We start from the raw sequence: 7,090 nt of genomic DNA on the forward strand, positions 1-7,090 counted from the left end.
GTATCATTACACACCTGTCAGATTGGCTAAAATGACAGGAACAAATAACGATGAATGTTGGAGGGGCTGTGGGAAAACTGGGACACTGATGCATTGTTGGTGGAGTTGTGAAAGAATCCAACCATTCTGGAGAGCAATCTGGAATTATGCCCAAAAAGTTATCAAAATGTGCATACCCTTTGACCCAGCCATACTACTACTGGGCTTATACCCCAAGGAACTACTAGAGAAGGGAAAGGGTCCTATATGTGCCAAAATGTTTGTGGCAGCCCTTTTCATAGTGGCTAGAAGCTGGAAGATGAATGGATGTCCATCAATTGGAGAATGGTTGGGTAAACTATGGTATATGAATGTTATGGAATATTACTGTTCTATAAGAAATGACCAACAGGAGAAATACAGAGAGGCTTGGAGAGACTTACATCAACTGATGCTGAGTGAAACGAGCAGAACCAGAAGATCATTATACACTTCAACAATGATACTGTACGAGGATGTATGCTGATGGAAGTGGATTTCTTCAACATAGAGAAGAGCTAATCCAATTCCAATTGATTAATGATGGACAGAACCAGCTACATCCAGAAAAGGACTGGGAAATGAATGTAAATTGTTATTTTTACCTTCTGAATCCAATTCTTCCTGTGCAACAAAAAATTCGGTTCTACACACATATATTGTATCTAAATTATACTGTAATATATTTAACATATATAAGACTGCTTGCCATCAGGGGGAGGGGGTTGGGGGAGGAAGGGAAAAAATCTGAATAGAAGTAAGTGCAAGGGATAATGTTGTAAAAAATTACCCATGCATATGTACTGTCAAAAAATGTTATAATTATAAAATAAAATAAAATAAAAAAAAAATAAAAAAAAAAAGGAAATGTTTGTAAATTTCAAGTAAATATAATAATTTATTAGTTGTGATGAATAATTGATATAGCAGATAAAAACAATTTTAGGATATGAATATTTTGAAGACATCAGACTTCCCATTTTCAAATCATGCAAATAAATTCCAGTGAATCTATTAAAGTGTTTTTGGTTGCTGGTGATAAGGATATTTTGACAGGATACCACAAGACCCTAAGCTGTTTTCAGCCTCAAATGAAATGCTATAGATCAGGCAAATTCAACATTACTGGGATATAGTGACATTGAGGTAACCACAGAGTGTTGATTGCAAACTCCTCTCCCTTAACTCCCCATAATTTATCCACAGCTTGAATTTTGTTTTCACATATTAGTTTGACTTGTATTATTATAGCTGATGGTTTTCATGAAGATATACCTAGAACTAAAATCAGTTATTAGTTTTTTGACCTCAGAAAAACAGTTATGATTTTAGCCCTCAGTTTCTTTATCTGAAAAATGGAAATAATATTTTCTCTGTCTCCTAGAGTTGTAAAGAAAGAAATTTATAAATTCAGGGTCCTGGTGACAGTGGTGGTAGGGGTAATAATAGGCAATACTTTTCTATTTATGATCTTATAAGCAAAATATTGTTGCTTATTCTTTTTTTTTTTCTTTTTTTTTCTTTTAAGGTTGTGTTCCATTCTTTGTGACTCTATCTGTAGTTTTCTTGACAAAGATACTGGAGTGGTTTACCATTTCCTTCTTCAGCTCATTTTACAGATAAGGAAACTGAGTCAAACAGGTTTAAATAATTTACCCAGGGTAACACAACTATTGTCCCAGATGAGTCTTTCTTACTCCAGACCCAGTAATCTATGCACTGGGTCACCTAGCTGTCCCCTGGGACATGGTAAGCACTTGAAAAATGTTGTCTGTTAACTGATATTCAACTCTTAAGACATTTATCAATTTAATTTGTCTCTTTTTAATTAGTCAAAAATGAGCATTTATTAAAGGCTTATATTTGCCAGACTGTGTACTAAATACTGGGAAGTCAAGTATAAATGATAGTCTCTGTCCTCAAAGAGTTTACTTTCTATTAGACAATCATCAAAAATTAAATGTGTATCTTCAAAATATATAAAGATCTATAATGGAGAAGTTTATAGGTACTATCAGCTATCTATGAAAAGTATGTTTGCTAGGCAAATAATATAAAGACGCTTCCTGGGAAAAGTTTAAAATATTTGAGACAACAAGAACAACTACTTTTCAGACTTTACAATAATAATTTGTGTGCTAAGAGAAATTTATAAATGATTCTTATCTAGTAAAGCATTCCAGCAACAATTGGAAGATAGGAGGGGACTTTTATTTTATATCACTATATATAATAGAACTTAATAAAAATATATTTCTTTTACTAAAATATATAATTTGTACTTTCCATTGGTTATAACTACATTCTTTCTCAAAAAAAAACAGAAGCTAATAGATGTCAATATTTTCACCAGAGGAAGAAAAAAAATCAAATTAAAATAAATGATCATAATTTTTAAAAAATGTTTTTATGTGGGAAGAAAAAATAGAGTATGTAGTATATGTGAAAGATGGGGGAAGTGAAGGGGTGGTGCTTAGTTACTGTATTTTTCAAGACCATTTAAAAATGTCCTAAATTGCTAACTTCTGGCTAATCTGAAGATGTCTGTGGCAAGACTCAAATTTTCCAAAATTGTATGATTGAATGTATGAACAAATAAACAATTTCTAAAAATCATTCTGGTCCAGGTTTCCTCCCCTCCCCCATCCAATTATGATCTGGGATTAGAAAGGTATCTGTGTAAGAGACACATACATTTGAGGCTGTTGATTTTAGTCAGCTGAGGCAGCTGGGGTTAGGTCCAACATGCCAAGAATATGATTAGAATAATATAATCCTGTTATTATCATGCATTCATTCCAAGAAGCACTCAGAATGGAATTTATGATTGCAATGTTTTGCTTTAAAATGTTTCCTTGGATAGCATTTCTTTTCAATGTTTCTCATGTTCTATTACTTCTTAATTTTTCTTATACAGAACTGAAATACTTCTTGTCACAAATTTTCTTAACAAACATAAAAAGGATTTGTATTTTCTAATAGCAGACAAATTTTATCTAATTGGGCATAAACAAGGTTATTTTGATGGCTTGTAGTATGCAGACAAGGCAACAAGCTAAATGCATTCTTTAAACCTACTAATTTTTAAGGATCTTCTCAGAAGGAGACTTATGTTGGATGATGTTAAGATTCTACTTGAGTAAGGCCATACAAAGATATAGTGGAGAATGTCATAGGATCTACAAATTAGCTGACTACAATCAACTTTTGTGATTCACATAGAAAGAAATGAAACTTCCAGAAAGAATCTCTAAAGATTACAAAGACTTGGGAAAGAAACCAAAGATCTATAAGATCCAACAAGTATATCATGATGGTAAAACTACAGTTTAGAATAGAATGTTTTTCTTGAATTGAGGGACACATTTTTTATTTAGAAAATTATCTCTCTTTCCTGTTCTTTTCCCAACATTAAATGAATACTCTAAATGTATGGCAAATATTGCTATCATGCCACTAAAGAGCAAGTTTTATAATGTATAATATGATATATTTAACCACTGAAGGATATAACAAAGCCATATCCCAAGATGATGCTGAAGGTTGTTGGAATATTTTTCCCTCCTAAGTTCTTTATGGGCTTGTTGAATCTTCACATCTACTTAACTGATGATTAGTTGCCATGACTATAGGGGGCAAAGAGGGGTGAATCTTTGACATCACTGTGATTTGAGATTGGGTTGTTTTTGGCCATTTAGAGAAAAAATTGATTCTTATGTGTTTTATTATTACATTCTTGATTTTTATCTAAGTTTAAAAGTTTGAGGAGTGCAGTGTTTGATAGTGGATGGATAATTCAGTTGAAGTACAGTTTTTCTGAAATACAGTCTGAAATTTTGGGCAATTTCGACTTGCCACACATTATCAACATTCAGAAGCAGCTATCATCTCCAGGTGGACTGCCTGCCTAAAAAAAGTAAATAGTAATCACTTGTGAATGGTCAACTGGCCTTTTAAAAGTTCAACTTCCTCCTCCTCTGCCTTCTCTTAGAAACTTTGTTTGAAGGCTTATTGTGAAAATTTTATTGTCCTCTAATACAACATTAATTTTCTTAAAGTCTTTATCAGGTTAATTATGAAAAACTTTAAACTTTATTAATGACAAATTTATTAATCATAAACTCTTTAACAGGTGGTATATTAAGTGCTAGGAATAACAAGACAAAAAAAAAAAAATCCCCACTGAAAACATTTTTGCCCTCAAAGAACTTACATTCTCCTAAGGTGGGAATCTAGCATATACAAATAAAATATTATGTAAAGTAGAATTCGAAGGAATAATTATTGATCCAGTGTGGTTATGCACAGTATTAAGAAAAGGATAATATAATCTAATATATTTGGCATGTATTGGTCAATCTACCATCTGGGGCAGGGGGGGGAGGGAAAATTGGAGAGAAGGGTTTGGCAATTGTCAATGTTGTGGAATTGCCCATGCATATATCTGATAAATAAAAACTATTAAAATTTAAAAAAAAATTTTAAAAAAGAAAAGAATATTATATGACTAGAAAGATATTTGGAATTTCAATTTGTGAAGTATCTTGAATGTCAAGTTCAAGAGTTTGTAATTTATTGTATAAACAATGGAGAGCCACTGACCTCATTTTGAACAGAAGTATTGACCTATTGTGTCCCCTGCCTTATACAGATTATTTTGTCAACTATTTGGAGAATAGAAGAAGAACTGGAGAGGTTAAAGTGAGGAAAACAATTAGGAGGCACTTAAATATGTTAGTTCAGAAAAGAAAAAAAATGTGATCATTATTTTCTAGTTAGAGTCTCGAATTACTTAAATAGTCCTTTTAACCAAGATACATTCAGGAGCTGTAGGAAGTATACTGTCAGAACACCTGGATTATATGCTGAATCTGCTACTTTGTATTTCTTTGACTTTAGACATGATACTTTTCCTCTGTAAAACTTGATTATCTTATATGTTGGTTGAAGGATAGTTTTCTATCCTATAAACAAACTATAAACTTAATCCTGACACTTTAAATTTGAACACAAATAAAAGAAGCATCAACTAAAGCACCTTTTAAAACTGAGTTCTGAATATCTATCTTCTTAAATGGCCATATAAAGAATGAGAATTTTCTGAGCTGTGTTTTGCTAATTGATCCTTTTAAATGAGTCACTTTCTAATTATTTTATGATGAAGAATATTAAGGAAATTGGTGCATTATCATTGTACTCTGAAAACCGTAAGTATTGTAAGTGGATACAAGATAGCATAATAAATTGCTTCATTATTTGACAAAAAATGTTAGGAAAATTGGAATTTACTATGCCAGAAATTAGATACTGACTCACACCTAACACCCTATCCCAAGATAAGGTCAAAATAGGTTCATGATTTACACATAAAGAGTGATGCTATAAGCAAATTAGAAAAAACAAAGGATAGTGTAGCTCAGATCTGTGAAGAAGGAAGGAATTTGTGGCCAAAGAAGAACCAGAGTATATTATGAAATGCAAAACGGATAATTTTGATTATATTAAGTTACAAAGATTTTGCATAAACAAAATGAATGCAGACAAGTTTAGAAGGGAAGCAGCAAAATGGGAAAAAAAATTATGTCCAAGGGTTCTGATAAAGGCCTCATTTCTAAAATATATAGAGAATTGTGTCAAATTTATAAGAATTTAAGCTATTTTCCAATTAATAAATGGTCAAGAGATATGAACAGACAATTTTCAGATGAAGAAATTAAAACCATTTCTAGTCATATGAAAGGGTTTTCTAAATCACTTTTGATAGGACAAATGCAAATTAAGACAACTCTGAGGTACCACTATATACCTCTCAGATTGTCTAAGATGACAGGAAAGGATAATGATCAATGTTGGACAGGATATTACAAAATTGGGACACTAATAGATTGTTGGTGGAGTTGTGAACTGATCCAACTATTCTGGAGAGCAATAAGGATCTATGACCAAAAATCTATCAAACTGTGATTCTTTGATCCAGCAGTGTCTCTACTGGATCTGTATCTCAAAGAGACCATAAAAAAGGGAAAAGGACCCACATGTGCAAAAATGCTTGTGGCAGCCCTTTTTGTAGTGGCAAGGAACTGGAAACTGAGGGGATGTCAATCAGTTGGAAAATGGCTGAATAAGTTATGCTATGTGACTATATGGAAAAATATTATTCTATAAGAAATAATCAGCAGGATGATTTCAGAGAGGTCTAGAGAGACTTACATGAAATGATGCTAAGTAAAGTGTGTAAAACCAAGAGAACATTGTACATAGCAATAGCAAAAATATATAATGAATGTGGCTCTTTTCAACAGTGAGGTGATTCATACCAGTTCCAAAAGTCTGGTGATAGAGAGAGTCATATGCACCCAGAGAGAAGAGTGAGTGTGGATCACAACAGTTTTGTTTTTTTGTTTTTTTGTTTTTTCACTTTTTGTTGTTTGCTTGCTTTTTGTTTTATTTCTCATTTTTTCCTTTTTGTACTGATTTTTTTTTAATCTAACATGATAAATGTCAAAATATAGAAGAATTGCACAGGTTTAACATATATTGGATTAGTTGCAATCTAAGGGAGGGATGGGAGAAAGGAGGGAGAAAAAAAATTGGAACACAAAGTTTTGCAAGGGTGAATGTTGAAAACTATCTATCTATACAATTTTGAAAATAAAAAGCTTTTAAAAATAAATAAATAAATGAAAAGCTAGCTTTGGAGGTGTGAAGGCCTAAGATTAAATCCCACTTTTAAAACATACTGTCTTTCTGACTATGGAGAAGTGTTGTGATACGAGAGATGCCTGCCAGTGGCTGCTGGAGGTCTAACTCAGACCTGTGGAATGGATCTCTTCGTGTGAGAGGATGATGGTGATATAAGGAGACTGAGAGGTAGTTGCTGTTCTCTGACCTCTCAAATGAGAGGCCATTGTGTTGTCTGAGTTCTCTCCTCTTCTGTCTTGCTTCCAATTTATTTAATTCCCCATTCACAAGGAACATTTGTATCAGCAAAGGCTGCTTTGCAACTCCTTCAGATGTTATGATTCACAGCTGTGGAGGATCTAAGAGAATTGACCTGCCCCTTTACTTAGGG

The sequence above is a fragment of the Sminthopsis crassicaudata genome, chromosome 4 (assembly GCF_048593235.1).
Source record: "Sminthopsis crassicaudata isolate SCR6 chromosome 4, ASM4859323v1, whole genome shotgun sequence".
In the NCBI taxonomy this organism is placed as follows: domain Eukaryota; kingdom Metazoa; phylum Chordata; class Mammalia; order Dasyuromorphia; family Dasyuridae; genus Sminthopsis; species Sminthopsis crassicaudata.